The 20,612-nt window shown below is 41.5% G+C and overlaps 1 long non-coding RNA gene across 1 annotated transcript in view; it reads right to left on the bottom strand.

The window, feature by feature from the left end:
- LOC113619646 (uncharacterized) overlaps positions 1-20,612 on the bottom strand; it is a 55,876-nt gene that overhangs the window by 13,819 nt on the left and 21,445 nt on the right. Inside the window, exon 2 of the long non-coding RNA XR_003432484.1 lies at positions 15,712-15,847. This is a non-coding gene — a long non-coding RNA (uncharacterized LOC113619646). The remainder of the gene's footprint in view (positions 1-15,711; positions 15,848-20,612) is intronic.

Genomic DNA, 20,612 nt, shown 5'->3' on the forward strand with positions numbered 1-20,612 from the left:
GGATGGGAAAAGATATTTCATGCAAAAGACAATGTAAGGAAAGTGGGGGGAGCAATACTCATATCAGACAAAATAGACTTTAAAACAAAGGCCATAAAGAAAGATGAAGAAGGCATTATATAGTGACAAAGGGATCAATGGAAGAAGAGGATGTTACACTCATTAACATATATGCACGCAATATAGAAGCACCTAAATGTATAAAACAAATACTAACAGACATAAGGGGAGAAATTGACAATTATACAATAATAGTAGAATACCTTAACACCCCACTGACATCAATGGACAGATCATCCAGGCAGAAAATCAGTAAAGCGACAGAATTCATCAATAACACAATAGACCAGTTGGATTTAATTGATATCTACAGGACACTACATAAAAAAAAAAAAAAAGAATATACATTCTTTTCAGTTACTCATGGAACAATTACTCATGGAACATTCTCTAGGACAGACTACATACTAGGTTACAAAACAAGCCTCAATAAATTTAAGAGGATAGGAATTATTTCAAGCATCTTTTCTGACCAGAACAGTATGAAAATAGAAATCAACCACAGAAAGAAAAACAGGAATAGAACAAACATGTGGAGACTAAACAACATGCTACTTAAAAAAACAATAGGTCAATGATGAAATCAAAGAAGAAATCAGAAAATACCTTGAGACAAATGAAAATGAAAACACAACCTTACAAACCTATGGGACGCAGCCAAAGCAGTTCTAAGAGGGAATTTCATAGCAATACAGGCCTTCCTCAAGAAACAAGAAAAAGCTCAAATAACCAAACCTACCACCTAAAAGAATTTTAAAAAGAACAAACAAAGCCCAAAATCATCAGAAGAAGGGAAATAACAAAGATCAGAGAGGAAATAATAAAATAGAGAGCAAAACACAATGGAAAACATCAACAAAACCAAGAGCTGGTTCTTTAAAAGATAAACAAAATCAACAAACCTCTAGCCAGGCTTACCAAGAAGAAAAGAGAGAGGACTCAAATAAACAAAGTAAGAAATAAAAGAGGAGAAATAACCAATATCACAGAAATGCAAAAAAATCATAAGAGAATACTATGAACAGTTATATGCTAACAAATTGAACAACCTAGACAGAATGGACAAGTTTTAGAAACTACAGCCTTCCAAGACTGAGTCAAGGAGAAACAGATATACCCATGCACTGATGGTCAATTAATCTATGACAAAGGAGGCAAGAACATACAATGGAGAAAAGATAGTCTCGTCAACAATTGGTGTTGGGAATGCTCGACAGCTACATGTAAATCAATGAAATTAGACCACTCCCTCACACTATATACAAAAATAAATGCAAAACGGTTTAAAGACCTAAACATAAGACATGACATTATAAAACTCCTAGAAGAGAACATAGGCAAAACATTCTCTGACATAAATAATAGCAATATTTTCTTACATCAGTCTCCCAAGGCAAAAGAAATAAAAGCAAAAATAAACAAATGGGATGTAAAGTTACAAGCTTTTGCACAGCAAAGGTAACCATCAACAAAACAAAAAGACAGCCTATGGAATGGGAAAAAACATTTGCAAATGATGCAACTGACAAGGGGTTAATATCCAAAATATATAAACAGCTCATGCAACTCAATTTCAAAAAACAACCCAGTCAAAAAGTGGACAGAAGATCTAAATAGACATTTTTTCCAAAGACAGATGGCCAATAGGTACATGAAAAGATAATCAACATTACTAATTGTTAGAGAAATGCAAATGAAAACCACAATGAGATATTCCCTCATGTAGGTCAGAATGTCTGTCATTAAAAATTCTACAAATAATAAATGCTGGAGAGGGTGTGGAGAAAAGGGAACCCTCCTACTCTATTGGTGGGAATGTAAATTGGTGCAGCCACTATGGAAAAGAGTATGAAGTTTCCTTAAAAAACTAAAAATAGAGCTACCATATGAAACAGCAATCCCATGCCTGGGTATATATCCAGAAAAAGTGAAAATTCCTATTTGAAAAGATACATGTACCATAATGTTTATAGCAGCACTATTTACAATAGCCTAGACATGGAAGCAACCTAAGGGCCTATCAACAGACGATTGGCTTAAGAAGACATTATACATACACACAGTGGAACATTACTCAACCCTAAAAAAGAATGAAATATTGCCACTTGCAGCAACATGGATGAACCTAGATAATATTATACTTAGTGAAGTAAGTCAGACAAAGACAAATACTATATTATATCAGTGATTTGTGGAATCTAAAAAATAATACAAATGAATCTATGTACAAAACAGAAATAGACTCACAGACATAGAAAACAAACTTATGGTTACTTATGGAGGGAGGGAGGGACAACTTAGGAGTATGGGATTAATGGATACAAATTACTATAGTAAAATAGATAAGAAGGATTTACTGTATAGCTCAGGGAACTATATTCAGTATCTTATAATAACCTATAATGGACTATAGTCTGAAAAAATATGGGACTCCCCTGACAGTTAAGACTCCTTGCTTCCACTACAGGAGAGCGGGTTCAATCCCTGGTTGGGGAACTAAGATCCTGCATGCCTTGTGGCATGGCCAAAAAATTTTAAAAAAAGAAAAAAAAAAAAAAAATATATATATATATATATATATATATATATAAAATTGAATCACTTTGCTGTACACCAGAAACTAACACAATATTGTAAATCAACTATACTTCAATAAAAAAAATAACTTGCAACTGTTACATTGTGCATTTTTGTTCAGTCGACACAGCAAGGGACTTTTGTTTTTGTGCGGGTAGCTGGACTTTGGCTCTTGGTTGGTTAAGCCAGCTCTCAAGAGAACTAACTTGTAGAAAGATACACCTCAACAAAATTAGGACTTTATTCCTTTCATATCCCCCTTGCCTGAATCTGTTACCGAACTCAGATTTGGCTGCTCACTGCTAAAAACCCAATACTCAAGAGACAAGTGTTGGTTGGAAAGGAAAGGTTATTTATTCAGGGGGTCAGAAACCTGGGGAGAAAGCAGATTCATGTCCAAAAACCAACTCTGAAGATTCTGCTTGACCATAAAAGTTTTTAAAGGGAGTATCATCTGGGGAGAGGGTCAGAGTCTTCCACTGTGTGGAGACTATCTCCTGGTTGGCTGGTGGTGAGGTAACAGGGCAGTGTTCCAGGAACCTTGTGCTCAGCCTGAAGTTTCCATCCTCCACCTGGGTGGGGCCTTAGTTCCTGCAGAACTCAAAGATATTGTTATGTATATTCCTTAAGGAGAAACCAGGACCCTGCCCCATGGCTGTACCCTTGTTTCTTGACTGCTCGTCCTGTTTCTGCATTCACTCCCTTCCCTGATAAGCAACTGTTTGAATCTGCCCTTTGAAACTGAGGGGAGGTCAAGGAGGCTGAGTGAAACCTATGTCCTACAAATAACAAATGAGAGACACAGAAAGGATTTGTATCCAGGAGGGCCCTACAGGGTCCTACTCGGTTTCAGAACAATAGGGTGATTAATCTCTTACTAGTTTGGTGTATGTCATTTCTTTACTGACTGATTAAGATACATTATCCTGTATGCTATCAGCTTGTGAAATTATATAACTCCCACAGCAAACCTGTGTTAAATAAAATATTGGCAAAGACAACCTCAGTTTCTGAGGGAAACACCTTGACAAATGGAGGCTTCCCTTATAAATGTTAAGGGAAACACCATTTAGAAAAGGGTAACTTCTCAGTTTTCAGAGCTTCATTTGTGATGATGCCTAATGCAGATACACAGTGCACAGTAGTGGGCAGAGAGGAGGCCAAAGGGCAAAGAAAACTTTTTTGTTTAAATTTTCCTTGTCTTGCCATAAAATATGATTTTATTTCACAATGTCTATTAGGTCTAGTTGGTTTATACTGTTCTTACAGTCCTCCATGTCTTTAGTGATTTTTCTTGTCTTTTTTTGGTCTATGGTCCTTAGCAATTACTGACAAAGGGGAGTTGAAATTTTCTGCTGTGTGTTGAGTCTTCCGTTTCTTTTATTCTCTCAGTCTTGCTTCGTGCCTTTTAAGACTGTTATTAAGTACATGCACATTTGTAATTGTTATATCTTTCTGATGAATTGTTCTTTTGATTATTATGAAATTTCCCTCTTTATTTCTGGTAATACACCTTGGCTTGAAGTCTATTTTATTATCTGACCCTCCAGCTTTCTCATGCTTATTGTTTGCATGGCTTACCTTTTTCAGTGATTTACTTTCAACCCATCTGTGCCTTCATATTTTAAGTGTGCTCTTGTAGGAAACATGTACTGTGTTCTTGCTTTTTAAAATCTATTCTGTCCATCTCTGCCTTTTAACTGGAACATTTAGACATTATCCAATATCTCCCACTAGTAGCCCAGAGCTGTTCCCAGGGTCATTAACTCCCTGACATTCTTGGTCTGTCCCTCCTGATAGGCTGTGCATGGTCTTACAGTAAAAAGACGTCCACATGCAGAGGAAGGATGAGTGTCAAAGTGGTGAAGGGAGGGTCTTAACAATGTCCCCTTCAAAGGAAGTAAAGAAAAAAAGGGAAGGGTATTTTATTTCTTTGTCTGAGGTGTGCAATGTTGTTAATTAGAGGAAGTAAGTCGGGATATTAGAAATGTGTGTGTTGATAGGTTGAGGACTGTGAGCCCTGTAGGAAGACAACAAAAAGAGGGAAAAAGGATATAGAAATCAGCTTTTTTAAAAAAAAAAAAAAAAAAAAGCTAACATTTTCAAGTATTTACCATGCCTTATGCCTCCACTTTCAGTGCGAAGCCACTCATTTGTGTTATTGGATTTAATATTTACAAAAATACCATGTGTTAGATGGTATGATTTTACAAATGAGAGACTGAAACTGAGAAAAGTAACATCTCACAGTGAATAAAGACAGAGCCAGGATTCTAACCCTAACTATCAAACGTTAGATCCTGGGCTGGGAGGGGCTATGTGGGATAGGCTTTGCCTGCTTCACAGACCTCTGTATGTTTGCCAGGAATGCTCTGTGGAGCGTATCCTTCAGAAATTAAATTCTGTTTACAGACTGTCCATAAACTGGGTGATCAAGGAAATGGTATTCAGCCCACTTTCACAACTCCCTGGCACCCAGACAAGGACCAGAATAGGATTCTCACGGGGACTCAGAATCACCTCCTGTTGTGAGCCCTCGAGGGCAGGCTCCCACGCCTGCCTGGGTGCTCCTGTGCCCCCCCCCCTTTCGGATGAGTAAGGGGGGCTCTGCAGCATCCCTGTCACTTCACACAGCAGATGCTTGGGCACAAGCTGGCCGTGGAACAGTAAGAATGGCTCAATAAACAGGGCCCAAGAGAAAGTTCTAAACTTCCACGTGAAAGCTCAAGGCCCCAGGTGGCCTCTCTTGGGACTGATGTTCTTTTAGAGTGGACCATTTTTCTGGCTTATAGTATTCTTGGTTACAATTTATATTGACTCAGCTGCAGGCACTCTAGCTGACACAGCTGTGTCGTCACCTGAAGACTTATAAATGTAATGATATATAAGCATTGGTCTGGATTGGTCTGAAAAATAATGCCCCCCCCAAGAGCAAAATGCCCCCTCTGCAAAATTACATAGGAGCCACAAACCTACTGGTAGGAGACTATTACTAAATCTAGACATCTTCTACTGTTCAATGCTCTACTAGCCAGGCTTCAAATTGTGCCACTCAAGTTATTCTCTCTCACAAACACCCATTCTGCTAACTCATGCCTCTCCACCCTGCTTCATACACTTCTGTGAGGTATGAAGGTGCTCTTGTTGTACCCCATACGTGGGGTACAACAAGAGCACCTCCATTTTGTAACAAGGTAATTGAAGTCCAGACAGAAAGAGTAACTTGACCAAGGTGAAGCTGGACCAGAAGTCAGAAGCAGGAAGTCCTTGTGGGGTGAACTTTGCAGTAGAGTATGGCACCAGGGGTGAGACACTGTGGCCAGTACATGTTTGGCTTTTCTCTTTATCCATACTGTAGGATGAGGACAGTCAGCTCAGCAGGAATGTACCACCTTTGAAAAGTAAATACTCTGCTTTCTACGGACTTTCTGGAGATCTGTGTTTGATTCCTGTGGCTTCCATAAATAATTATCACCAACTTAGTGGCTGCAAGCAACAGACATTCATTCTCTCACAGTTCTGGAGGGCAAAGTCCGAAATCAAAGTGTTAGCAGCATTGATTCCTTCTGGAAGCTCTGAGGGAGAGTCAGTTCCAGGTCTCTCTTCTAGCTTCTGGTGGTCACCAGCAATTACTGGTGTTCTTGACTTAGAGATGCATCACTCCAACCTCTTCCTCTATCTTCACATCACCTTCTCCACTGTGAGTGTCTTCCTCTGTGGTTCTCATAGGACACTTGTTATTGGACTTGGAGCCCACCTAGATAATCCAGGATGATATCATCTCAAAAACCTTAACATAATTATGTCGGCAAAGACGCTTTTTCCAAATAAAGTCATATTCACATGTTCCAGGGATTAATACATGGACATATCTTTTTCTGGGGGGTGGGGTGGGCACCTTCCACCCCACTACAAATCCCCTGTGTCCTATTCCTTTGGATTTATTTGAGTCATCTTGGTCTTGCTATAGGTTGGAACTGAGCAGAAAACCAGAGTCCAAAATAAATTTAAGTAAGAAAATGCTTCTGGAGCTTCTATTATGTGAAATTAATTGAGTTAGGAGCTGGTAACATAAAAACAAATAACCTCCCACTGCCCACCTAACTGTAATATACTAACAGGTATATGAGTAACTGATCCAGGACATTAGCGAGGTACAAGTACAGTAGCAGACATTACGCCATTATCTTCTTGGAGATGTACTTAGCATATGTGAGTAGTTTTAACAGCAACATAAAGTCTCTCCTAAAATCTCACTCACAGTTCAAGGAAATGCCATCATTTCCTTTGCCTTTGGTGTGGACTCACAGTAATGTCACAGAGAGATGACATTACAGGAAGTGAGTAAAGACATGTCAAACTTGGGACCCTTTGAAAAGATTTGTGTGGTAGGTATCAGAACTTTGGCCAATTTCATCTCTGATTCCTGCGGCCAGACACTCTTACGGGAATGTGGAGCTCAATAAAACCATTCACTGTATCAAGTAATCAACATTCTAAATAATTCCCAAAAGCATTATTTTTGAAGAATCCAAAGATGGGATTCAATAAATGAGCTCTATAGGAAAATTAGTACTTCCAGTCTTTCTTCTCATGAAGCTAACTAAGCAGCCCATAAAAATAAGGACCAGTTCCCGTAGAGCTCTGCATTCTCTCCTAATTAAGAGACTGCCCCGTTCTGCTAATATTTTCTGTCAGTATGGATTTCAGGACTGATCCACTAAGCGAAGACCCTAAACCACCGGAATTTACAAGAATCAAGGTCACTGAATAAATTGTGTCTAAAAATATAGAAGTGCTAAATGCTTTTAATTCCACTCCATATTTCATTCTGTTACCTCAGATATGGAATTTGGTGTATTTTTCTTCCTATTATTCTGAACCTTCAGCTCAGCAAGCCTGTGCAGTTTTATAAGCTGATGCTGTTCGATACTTTCTTAATGTAGCAACTTCTGAAAGATAGTGTTTGTGTGAACAGAAAAGAAGAAATAACAATTTATACCTTTACGGATGCGTATGCCTCAATTTTACAAGAAGCATTAGAAAAGGTCTAAACTCCTATAATTCTGGAAGAGTAAAGCTTAAGAGCAAGACTTGAGCAAAGTGGTGTGTTCTACCACCATGCTGCTGGTGTGGGCCACAACTGAGATCAGAGCCCAGGACTTCTTGGTTTGAGCTTCCCAACAGGAGAGGGGGGTGGGGAGAGAGAGAGAGAGAGAATATGGATGAATGAATGAATGAATGAATATGAATGAGAGAATCTTTTGAGTTAAGTACATGTCTGACCTGATTCAAGGCCCAACTTGCCAAAGCAGCCAGCCAGGGCCTGGTGTTTCAGAGAGAGGAATCAGGATGAATGCGCCCACAAGAAAGATCTTGATTCAGATTCCAACTTAAAATTGCATTTCCAGACATAAGACGGGGATGGCCTGCTGGTTGATTCTTCCAGCTATTGTCATGACCAGAACTCTTCTGGTCCTCATACATGCTTAATTGGTTGGTTGGATTTGGCTTAAGGACACAAATTCACTCCATGATTATACCCTTAGAATGATTGTCTGTGGGAACTACAGTCTGGTGTTAAACTGGATGGGAAGCTGACTTGTATTTTTTACTCCTTCTACAGCAATGCATTTCTTGCCCCCAAAGTAAGTCTCATTATGCCCTTCCCAGTCTCCCTTATAATTCTTCTTTGGCCCTCTCTCATATATGCAGAAGGCTTCCAAATTGTCAACTGGAGATTTCTTTACTTAGGATTGTTTATCCCCAAGGAAGGTCACAAGAATATGGGAGACTTACCTAGACCCTGAGCGCTTTTCCCTTCTAGGGTGCATTCCAGACACCCTCACAGCAGCATTTCTTATGCATGTGGCACTGCAGTTTTATTTGCTTAATAACATTTGGCAATACGTATTTTCAGATGCTTAGTTTTCTTGCAACACTTTCCAGATGCTTTGTGCCCTCAGATTTGGTTATTCAGCCCACAAAATATCTGCTCCTTAGACCTATCTGGGATCTTTGCTTTTAGTCTCTTTTGTCTGTGGGGAAATCAATAAGTCTTGGGCCACAAGGAATGATTTCCTTTGCTTAACCCTTCATGATGCCAAAATTATCCATCAAAAGATTGGAATAGGCTATCAATATCTCTCTCCTTATTGTATCTTGAGGGCCAAACTAGCACATGCAGAATAAAAATTTTTTTGAAAGCAAGCTATAAGTACAAACAAGGAGAAGTACTTGAAGGAGAAGTAGGGAGGGGTGGAAGGTGGTGGTTTCATTTGAACAAATTATCATGCTTATATGTACCAGTTTGGTTAAGGCACATTTGCTTCCTTTTCCTCCTGTGTATTCGTATTAGTGAGTTTGTCTCAGAGGGCCAGTGTTATAGAGTCCAGGAAATGTTCTTCTTGGATGACTTTTGGATCCAAGTAGCACGAAGTCATGACTGCTCACTTCACATGGGAAGATGATAGCAATGAGAAGATAGCCCAGAACTGAGACCAGTTAAAAATAAAATTGTGAAGAAGGTAAGTTTTGAGGTCAAGCCCAACTTCTCTGTTTCTGTAGCCCTCTTCCTGAAATTTCTTGGAACTGCTTTACTATAGCACCCTTTTATTACAAAGAGGAAAGCTGCCCTATGTATATATGCCAGAACTCTTCAATCACTGGTACTTTGAACACTCTTCACCCTCAGTAATAAGACCCTTTCACTCTTGTTACTTTCTTCCACTGGGGAATTTACGTCAATCCCCCCCACCAAAAAAAAAAGTAAAAGCTAGAAAATTCAGCTGTGTTTTGCCTAATGGGGAGAAGAGAGAAAATGGAATTGAGCTTAAAAGGATGGTTCTAATACAACCAAATGAAGGTGGCTACTAGAGTAGGGAACTTCTCAAACACAGAGTGCATTCCAACCTGAAAAAATATTTAGAGATAGAATAAATCAGCGCTGGCAAAATTGTTTGAAATAGTTGGAATGTTGTTTCCTTCTGAGACTGGAAATAAATCCCTGGTGGGTACTTTTTTTTTTTTTTTTTGCGCTACGTGGGCCTCTCACGTTTGTGGCCTCTCCCGTTGCGGAGCACAGGCTCCGGACGCGCAGGCTCAGGGCCATGGCTCACGGGCCCAGCCGCTCCGTGGCATGTGGGATCTTCCCGGACCGGGTCACGAACCCGTGTCCCCTGCGTCGGCAGGCGGACTCTCAACCACTGCGCCACCAGGGAAGCCCTCCCTGGTGGGTACTTTTTTAAAAAAATAGAGTATATTGCATTCACTTTTGTTTAAGAAAGCAATTCATGATCATTAGAAAAGGTTTGAAAAATATGAAAAAAGAAGGAAGAAAAAAACCTCACAAAAGCCATCCACCTACAGTCCTATTGGACTGGAAGTAATTTTGGGAATCATTGGGTTTTTGTGAAAAGGACATGGCCTTTGGGATCAGAAATACCTGGGTTTAATTCCAGTTCTAAGTTGTGTGTCCTTGGGCAAATCCCTTCAGGTTGAGCAAATACTTAATAAATGGAAGTTGAACAACAACAAAAACTGATCATTTTTACGTATGAGTCACTAAGGAGGAGAACTCCCCTTTCCTTTTCATATATGGCACTGATTTAGGATCAATGTTTAACTACCAATAATGTTCTTGTTTGGGTTTATTTTTCATTGTTATAAGCTGAACTCCACATTCCTAGCTTTCCCATTTGACACTACCATTACAGCCTTACTTTTAGCTATGGCCATGACTCCTCTCAAGGCAGCTCTTGCCTTCCTTCTCCAGAAGCCCTTCTTTAACCTTTTATAAGACACCTTCAGTCTCTACCTACTAGCCTCAGTCATGCCAATGATGTCTCTCCACCTAGAACGAAGGTGGGCAACCATGAGCTTGAGCCTGCAAGCCCTTCTTCATTCTTGAAGTAAATGAAGGTTAAATTTTAAATGGCTATGATAAATCATATTGATGCTGTGTTTCAAGAACTGCTGTGGTATTTTGTCCACATGCTAAAGTAATTCAGAATTCAAATATTGGAAGAACTATTGCATCTCATGTCCATTGCACCCTCTTATCTGACTTCTGTGTACTTTGGAAGAGCACCCACTGCTCCTGCAAGTCTCTTTCACACCGTGTGCAGGGCAGAACCCAAGAGTCCTGGGGTCTTCCCTCCCAGGTGGGAGAAAACTGAGGGTCTGTATAGAACCTCTCTCTTTTACCCAGGCTGCTGAGAGAGCCTTATGAAGCTCAGGGGTAAAGTTTAAAAATTTCAAACAGTGGTGAAACATTAATGCTTATCAAAAACCAAAGCAAAGCAAAATAAACATCTACCTTATTTATCAATAACTTTCCTGGATTGAGACGGAGTAATACTTTATGAAAATACATGGATTGTGAAAATTAGTTTGGTGGGTGGAGTTCAGCATTTTTTTTTTTTTTTTTTTTTTTTTTTGCGGTACGCGGTTCTCTCACTGTTGTGGCCTCTCCCGTTGCGGAGCACAGGCTCCGGACGCGCAGGCTCAATGGCCATGGCTCATGGGCCCAGCTGCTCCGCCGCATGTGGGATCCTCCCAGACCTGGGCACGAACCCGTGTCCCCTGCATCGGCAGGCGGACTCTCAACCACTGCGCCACCAGGGAAGCCCGAGTTCAGCATTTTTAGGTGAAAGAATAGAATAAAATAGAAAATATCAAAGTACAAAATAGATGATGCAAGAAGATTTTTTAAATGTGTGTGTGTGTGTATGTCTTCCATGATCACAATCAAAAATGTTAAAGAAAAACCCTTGGAATAGGAACCTGGCTTGAGAGTGGACTGATAGACAGGTTGGGAAGAGTAGGGTAGTGATGGAGAAAGGTGGGTGCTTGGGCAGGTACCAAAAATAGACTAGTCCTTCACAATTCGCCAAACTCACACACCACACCATACCACACCCTGCATACACACTCTTCTATCCCTAACATCACTCTCCTAAATGCCTAAAAACTCCCCAGTTGCTGCCCCTGGCATAAATGCCATAGTCTCTACCCTTGGTCTGAAGGAGTCTTCTTGGAAAACAGCAGTCCAGGCCAATGCCCTCAAGAAGAAGATCAAAAACACCCAGAGACTTCTGCTTCTTTCATGGGCTGGTATAAACAGTTTATGAAGGGGTGATCAACCCAAGTATTCTTTACATAGCATCCTATTTTAGAGTCTCTGCTTTGAAATATTTAGATGAATAACATCATACATAGATCCCCCAGTTTTAGGTTAGATAATAAGCAGTTATAATTCAAACTTGAGAAAACCTGAAGTTTAGTGTTCTTAGTCACCTATATCACTTGTTGTACAAACACTGCAACAGTCTCTCCTAAGGAAGTGTCCATTTAAACCACATCCACTGCATGGTTCTCTCTAAATTGTGCAAGGACTGTACTCGCATGGTTCCTTCACCTCGTGTTAGATCTCAGACAGTTACTTAGGCTGCAGCCCAGGCAGCTGAGCTAAAGCCACAAGCATCTCTTCTAAGTTTCCTCATTTGGGTATGCTTGACATTTTCTCACCTTTCTTGCCAACGGGGAAACCTCACAGAGAGAGTGTGAGAATGAGGTTAAGAGTTTGAGGAGGGGAAACTGAAAAGCACTCAGCTGTGGAGACAATATACCGCCATGGCATCAGTGTGGGTAGGAGGCTGCAGCGGCTTCCAGGGTCTCCTCAGCTGCTCGGGCTGCCCAGGCCCTTCCCAGCCCCTTCTTCTTCCTATGGGGCTAAGAGGCAGCTTCTTTCCATTCTTTGAGCTTCTCTCCTGCCATTGCATCTCTGATTCCCTACCCTAGGACACTTTCCTCTGAGTTACCTGCACTAGGCAGCTAGCCAAGGCACCTCACCTGGGAAACTTCTTTCAGTGACCTTTGCTTCTTTCATTACCCTCTGGAAGTTTAGTTTCTGCAACTATTTAGCTTAATTTTGGTCTACCTTGTAGCATATTTAATTGTTAGCACCCCAATCTCGGGGGCAAAAAGAGGGCTGCTAGATGCCCATATTGTTCTGTTTCTTGATCTAAGTGGTGATTTCACAGGTGTGTTTGCTTTGTGACAGTTCATTGAGCTGAACACATGATTTTTGCATTTCCTGTGCATATGTTATATTTCAATAAAAGGGTCTTAATATTCCTATCTTGTCCACTAGACTCTATCCTGAGGACAGTATTCTCCATATGTTCCCTAACTTACAGTAAAATGCTGACACTTAAAGAGTTATCAGGAGGCCTTGATTTAAATTTTAGTGACCCTTTTTATGGAGGCAGCAAGGTCCAGTAGAAAAACACTGGTATAGAAATATGGAGACTTGAATCTAATCCTGCCCCTATCATCATTTACCTAAACTAATTTAGGCAAGTTATTTGGCCTCTCTAGTTGTCGGCTTATACAACTATAAAATAGACCCCACTGCACCTGCCTTCCTGACCTTACAAGGATTCCTTCTAGGGATTAGATGAGGTCATGGTATAAAAGCATAAAAATGTGGAAAGTGTTAGACAAATGTGAGGTTGATTTTCTCAGGAGCCTCCTGCCTGCATCCATGTCTCCTGGTCTGGATTAGATTGTAGGCATCCAGGGATGAAGCTTTTGTACCTCTCTTTGTGCAGTAGCAATAGAAATGCTTTTATACTATGAAGGATCATTTTAAAAGAATGTCCACTCATCCCCCAGCCTGCATCCCCAAGTCACCTCAGAAAGCCTTCCCCAGTGCTCTCTCTGAGCCCCTGTTTGCAGTTTCCCATGGGGTTTGACTCATGAAGATCGCTTCTGCCTTCCCCCTGGGGCCACACCTGGACTCGCTCACCCTGCAATACGCAAAGAGCTGTAGCCTGGCAGGAAGCAGCTGCAGTGGACCTAGTAAGTGGAAGGTGGTGGGGCAGGAGGGAGGAAAATGGGGTGTTAGAAGTGTGAAGATCCTGCACAGAAAAGGGCCTGATCACCTCCACCATGGGCTGAAGTAAAAAGGAGGTGCTCCCCTTAGACAGGAGCTATTGAACTTCTTGCTCAGAAGTTGACTGGTCGATCAAAAAACAATTCTAAGACTTTCTGTCCTAGATGGAAAACGTGGGACCCCAACCAGAGCTAAATATCTAATCTAAGGGCTAGGAGGGGCAGTATGATGTGAAGGTTCATGGCACCAACTTTGGGTCAGGTAGACCTCAGACTGAAATCTTGGCTTTGTAGCGTTCTAGCTAGAGACCTTGACCTCCCTAAATCTCACTTTTTACATCTGAAATGTGCTAGTAGGTACCTGATGAGTTTTTCACGTGAGTAAATGAGAGAATGCATGAAAAGCACTTAGCACTGTGCCTGGCACATAGTAAGCTCTCAATAAATATTAGTATTTTTTTTTTCCTATTAAATACAAAGGAGAGCCTTATGAATGTTTGAAATAAAAAATAAAGGTAGCCCAGGTATGGGGTGTGTGAGTGCCAAAAGGATGGGAAGGAAAAACAGGGAAAGACCACGAGCAAGCATTTGAATTTGAGTGTGAGGTTTGGGGAGTAAACAGGAGAGAATGTGACTCAAGGGACAGAATTTGTGACATTTAGAAGAATAACACAAATGGTGTAGTGCATCAAATGGTTTGTTAGTTTGTTAATATGGAAAGTTCTTGTTAGTTTTTAGCTCCAGCACTGTGGTATGGATTGAGGAAATTTACTAACTTTAAACTGGCTCTATCAGGTAGGCAAAGATTTCTTAAACAGATTACAAAAATAACTCTTACAGGAAAATATTGATTAGGCTTCATTAAATTTAAGAAATGTTCATTAAAATGCACCATTAAGAGCATGAAAATTCAGGCTACGGACTAGGAAAAGATATCTGCAACCCATGTATCCAACAAAGGATTTAAATTTGAAGTATTTAAAGATATCATACATGTCAATAAGAAAATGATAGTCAACCCAAATAAATAAGATTTTAGGGGGAAGGGGAAAGTGGTAGTAGACTTGAACTAAACAAAGAAGATACACAAATGACCAATAAACATATGAAAAGGAGTTTACTCCTCAGGGAAATGCAAATTAAAACCACTCCTTACCTTCCAAATGGGGGGAAAAAAGGTGTTGGCAAAGGTATGGAACATCTGGAATTCTCATGCATTGCTGTTGAGAGTGGAAATTGGTACAAACCCTTTGAAAGTGGGTTTAGAAGTATCTACTATAGCTATACACATGCATATCCTATATCCGCCAAATTCCACTCCTTAGTGCAAAAGAATGCTCATAGCAGCGTTGTTCACAATAGTCCCAAACTGAAAACAGTCCGAATATCCATTAATAGTGGAATGAATAAGCAAATTGTGATAAATTTATAGAAATGGAATATTATTCAGCAACGGTAATGAACAGACAACTGCTAACATAACAACATAGATGAACCTTGTAAACATAAAGTTGAGTGAAAAAAGTCCAACACAGGAGTACAATTTCATTTACCTAAAGCTGAAATGGAAAAAACTATCTATGATGATCCATGGCAAGACAGTGGTTATCTTTAGGGAAGAGGAGGTAACTGAGAGGGACCCTGGAGTGGGGGTGGAGGAAGCCCTGGAATCACATTTCATGTTCTGTTTCTTGATTTTTATGGAGGTTACAAAAATTTCAATTTTAAAACCTCATCGATTTGACTATGAATTTTGTATTTTTCTGAATGTGTTATAGGTCAATAAAAAATGTTTACTTGTAAACTAAGCAGAACCTGCTCCCCACTCCTATGTAACCCCTGAAAGAGGAATGCATCACCGTCACTTGTGAGATGTGGCCCTGTGTGTGCAGGCGACTTTGCCAGATGACTTGGAAATCTGAAGCCCTTCTGGGAGGGGGCACATCCCCGTCTGGGCGTTGACAGGTTGACAGAAAGATCAGGTGGGCAATGAAGAGTTAATCAGGCACAACTCTGAGAAACTCTGTGAATTAATGAAACAACTTACACACCCTAAAAGAGAGTCAGGGCCATGTGTCCTGCTAGAAGGACTCAGGCAGCAGGGTGTAGGAGATCCTGGTGAGGCAGGGACCGGGACTGTTGCTAGAAGAAAATTGAGGCATGGAGAGATTAAGTTACCTCAATCCAGTCACCTGCTGTGAAGTATCGAGATATGAATCCAGGATTTGAACTTCTGCAGCCTGGCTCCAGAGCTTGGAAACTTGGCCACCAACCTGTATAACCACTCAAAGGATGCATGAAATTTCAGGCAGGGCTGTCCAGTAGACATGCAGTGGGAGCCACATATGAAAAAGTAAGAAGAAAGGGGTGCATTCATTTTAATGTTATATTTTATTTAGATAGATATATCCAAAATATTATCATTTTCACATGCAATAAATATAAAAATAATTATTGATGAGCGAGTTCACATTTTTTTTGACACCCGATTTTGAAATCCTGGGTGTATTTTACACTCACAGTATATCTCCATTTCAGGTGCACAGGTGACTTGTGGCCAGCATTTTGGACAGCACAGGTCTGGAGAGCAGGAGAGGAACAGGAAGACTACCCAGGTGAGAGGAATGGCTTGTGAGAAGGCTCAGGGAGAGGAGTGCTCTGAGCGTTTCGGGCATCTTTCCAGGAACTGCCAGAATTTGAGCATCCCAATAGCTGCTCCCAGGGAAATTTGCTCTGCGGCATGGCAAGACCCCTTTCTGCCTCTAGTGATTAAAGAGAGCTGAGAACATACATCCAAAACGGCCTCTGCCAGAATTCTCTGGGGGCAGGCTTTCAGACCCACAGTCTATAGGAGTCAATATGAGGCCTTCTTTCAGCCATGCCTCCGTAAGTCTCAGAGTAGGAAGCCACGCCTGGCCACCTTCACCTCCTATGCTATCCCTCCACTCCCCTTCAGGCACACCCTCCTCAGGCTCTTTCTTCACCCTCTTCTCTTCTGCACTCCCTTCCCCCTCCTCCTCATGCCTGACTCACAACTTGGGGTCTGCTACTCAGCCTTTTTCCTCCTGCTCTCTGCCTCTCTAAACCTCCCCACTCTTTGCTCGCAATCCTGGTACAGCCTCTTCACATAATTTATGAAGTGCTCCACTCTAACTAGCAACCACAGTTTGGGCTGCACAGTCCCGTATGTGTATCTCCACATACACTTGTCCAGTCAATTTCATTGTCAGTTTGTCCTCTGATCAGAGCTGTATCTTCTATCAGTGTCAGATAGACAGTGAGCAACTTATAAATAAGTGTTGTGAGAATAAAACTGTCAAGGTGTTCAAAGAAGCTGAATTCTCACGCCTACCTGACTCTGAAAACAGGATGAATGAGATAACTACATCTTAACAGTCATTGCGCATTTGCCAAATAACGGCCTGTTGAATCATTCTCTGAAGTCTTTCTGATTACAACATTGAATATGAATGAATTCTCCATCTGTATAGGAAACAGTGATACACGATAATGTGAGCTGTGCGTGTATTTAACTCATTTAGAAATGCTGGAATTACATTTTGAGATGCTCCAGGAATAACGGACTGAGTGATGCTCATTTGCAGACAAGCCTGCCATGGAGGCGTGAGCAGGTCCTAACAATGCCAAATGTTAGGATCAGCCACTGCCAGAGGTACATGAGATGCAAATAAATAATTTTCTCAAAAGATTTGCAATAATGCTCTATTCCTATGTAACACTAGGAAAAATTTAATTAAAATAATTGTATTATCGTCCCTGAATATATAGTCATTGCTTTGAGACCTTCATCAAACAAAACCATGGAAATCCCTTTGATTCTTGGAAACAATGGCTGTTTCTACAGAAGAAACTGGTGGTTTCCAGGACCATGTCCATGGGTATGTTGTAAAGCATAGGATGGAAGCTCTACACTGACCTGGGTGAGGTGCCAGTTCTGCTGAAAATGAACACGAGCAAGTACAGGTCACTAGCTCTCTGAACTGCCTCTCTTTTCATCTGTAAAATGGGAGGAAGTAAACTTACTTCTTAAGGTGGAGTCAAACACTGGGCAGAATGCACATCTATCTCAGGGCTTTGCTACTCCCAGGGGTAAGAGTGTCGAGGGTGAGTGGGGGAACCCCGAGGTAGAGAATGAGAATGAACTTGCCTGCTCTGATTCTCCCAGAAGTGGGATGGAGCTTTGCATCTAGTTTCTTGAAGGGAATTATAGGGGAGAAATATGAGTCTCAGGAGAAGAGAGCAGAGTTAAGTCACTCCTCAATTCATGACCCCCAGTCATCACCATTCTGGGCAAGGCCTTCTCTCATTTTGTTAGCTTTTGTTTTATTTTTTCTTTTTTTATACATTTCCTTTTCATCCCTGACTTCTACTTGCCCCCACCCCAGATACTAATACGTACTTGGTTGTGTACATATATTAATACATTTGAAATTTCATGATGCTGTATCATCATTGTATACATTTAAAATATATATGTATGTAAATATATAAGTATATATATGCATATATGACAGTGGACTATGGAACTCATTCCTTTTTTTCCTTCTCTTTTCACTCAGCTCTATGCTTTTACGAGTTGCCCATGTGTTTGATGAACAGTATTCCACATTTATCTATTCATTCCCCAATGATGGACACAGAGGTAGACCATAAAGCATAATGGTTAGGAGTGCACACTCAGGAGCCAGACTGCCTGGCATCATTTCCATTGACCAACTGTGTGAGCTTAGCCCATTTACTCCACCTCCCCATACCTGTGTTCTCATTTCCAAAACAGAGATAGTAATAGTGCCTACTTCATGTAGAGTACTGAGAACATGTAAAGTACTGAGCACACATAAGCATCCAGCAAGTGTGAGCCATCAACATCATCATCGTCATCGTCATCATCGTCATCATCATCATCATCATCATCATTATAATTCCCACACCCAGTGGTGCATAGAACACCCTCATATACATCTCTTAATGGACTTGTGCCTGAGTTTCTCTGGGGTGTAGACTCCAGAGAGGGATAGCTGGGTCACAGGGCATAGGCGCACTTAATTTCACCAAGTACTGCCAAACTCCTCTCCAGAATGACTGCTCCAGTCTACATTCCCACCATCAGTCCCTGAGGGTTCTGGGAAAAGTTTTCTCAGCCAGTGAGAGCACAGATTTTAACAAGTCTCCTCTCCAGTTGCACTGACATCATCTGTCTGGGAGACTTCTGTCCAAGTTGGGTGGAGAAACAGCTCTAAGCCATGAGGCTGATTTAGAAGTCTGTGCGGTTCTACTCTCCAGAGCCCTAAATTCTGTAGTAATTATCAAATAGTAAGCTCATAACCTTGGGGGAGGGTATCAGAATCACCCTGGAGGAATGCGGTTCAAAGTGCTTCACCAGGGAATTCTGACTCGCACACCGTAGGAGAGCATGCATCTCTCACTCCATAATCCCAAGTAAGAGTCCCTGCCTCTGGGAGCCACTGTGCTGATGGATGGATGTTGTCAGCACAGGACAAAAGGTGGAGAACCACTGTGGGAAGGGTAGGCCTGCAGTGACCCAGGGCCCAGGGTTGCATCAGGGCTGATGCAGCCTAATGGAGCGGGAAGGTCCCTTTGTTCAGAAAATTCTCCTACTGTCAGACAGCCCTCTATAGCCTGGATAATACCAGAAATGTCACTACTCAATTTAGTCTTTTGAGTTAAGCCCATATTTTCTCTTGAAGACCATGCTCTATCAACATGTTATCTGGGCTCGATGTTACTTGGGCTCTATTGCCTACAGCCCAATACCTGTTAGTACCAAAAGGTGTAAACATCTAGGCAGGAGTCCTTGAGGGACTTGGAAGTTTGGTAGGCAAAGTATTATCAACGTTTGATAGATTTGGGAGATGTGTGTCCAGGGTCCCCTCTCGGGGATAGTAAGTACAGCTCTAGAGGAGATTCTGAGGCCCACTGAAGGCTGTTATTTAAATCCATCCTGGCACCCACATCATGATAAAGATGATAAACCTTACACTTAATAACTGCCAGGTTGAAAGCTAATACTGGGGGTAGGGTTTGGGCACAGGAGGTAAGGGCAGGGACTAGGTGTGTAAGGGTAGGAGAGGTTAGGATGAGGAAAGCAGCAAGCAATAAAAGAGGTTGAGGCTTGATAACTGGGTCCAGATGCCAGAGAAGGAGGTTCAGTGCCAGTTTCCCCGTATCCATGATTTCTCCCTTACAGCATATTCCATTCACATCCCGTTCCCACTCCCACATAGGGAAAGCAGGGCTGAAGCTAGACCCCATTGCATCCAGGGGAGGGAATGCATCTTAGGTTTTGTCTCCCCAGTTTGGTGCCAAATTGTTATTGATGAGTGTCCCTGTCTTGTCCTTCTGGGACTAGGCCCTAGTGGATCCAGCATCCATGGCCCTACAAATGAGGTTCCTCAATCCCCATCCACAGGTTTGCCCTGCTCCAGAAGAGACAGGCCCAAAGGAGAAATTTAAGCCTGAGTCCTGTCCAAAATTACTGTGGCCTCTGATCTATCCCTGACTTTGACCCCCAATTCTGAAAACTGGGTCAGCCTTAGCTCAAAAATATTTATGGAACACCTGCTATGAACCAGGCACTCTGGTCCTTATTGGAGATACAGTTATGGATAAGATACTGGCCCTTGTCTCATGAAGATTACAGGCTAGGGTCCAGTAAGTAGGAAGTTGCAGTAAACTGTGATGAACATTGGGATAGAGAAATGGAGGCATGTATGAAGACAGCTAACCCGAACTTGGGGAGAAGGAGTGGGGCAAGAAAGACTTCCTAGAGGAAGTGATAGCTAAGCCCTGATGTAAAACACAAGTAGAAGTGAACCCAGCAAAGAAGAGGGCTGTGTATATTCGTGGGTCAGAGATTTTGGAGGAAGGAACAGCAAGTTCCTTCCTCCAAATGGCCTAGAGATTAAAGAAAGCAGGATAAGTTCAAGGGTTTAAACATAATTCTATATGGTTAAAGCCACAGAGGATCATGGAGGAAGGGCAAGAGATGTGACTCAAGTAGTAAGGAGGAGTCAGATGACCATGGGCCTTACAAGTAG

Source organism: Aethalodelphis obliquidens, unplaced genomic scaffold (assembly GCF_003676395.1).
Source record: "Aethalodelphis obliquidens isolate GAN/ISIS:26980383/991018 unplaced genomic scaffold, ASM367639v1 scaffold1, whole genome shotgun sequence".
Classification (NCBI taxonomy): Eukaryota; Metazoa; Chordata; class Mammalia; order Artiodactyla; family Delphinidae; genus Aethalodelphis; species Aethalodelphis obliquidens.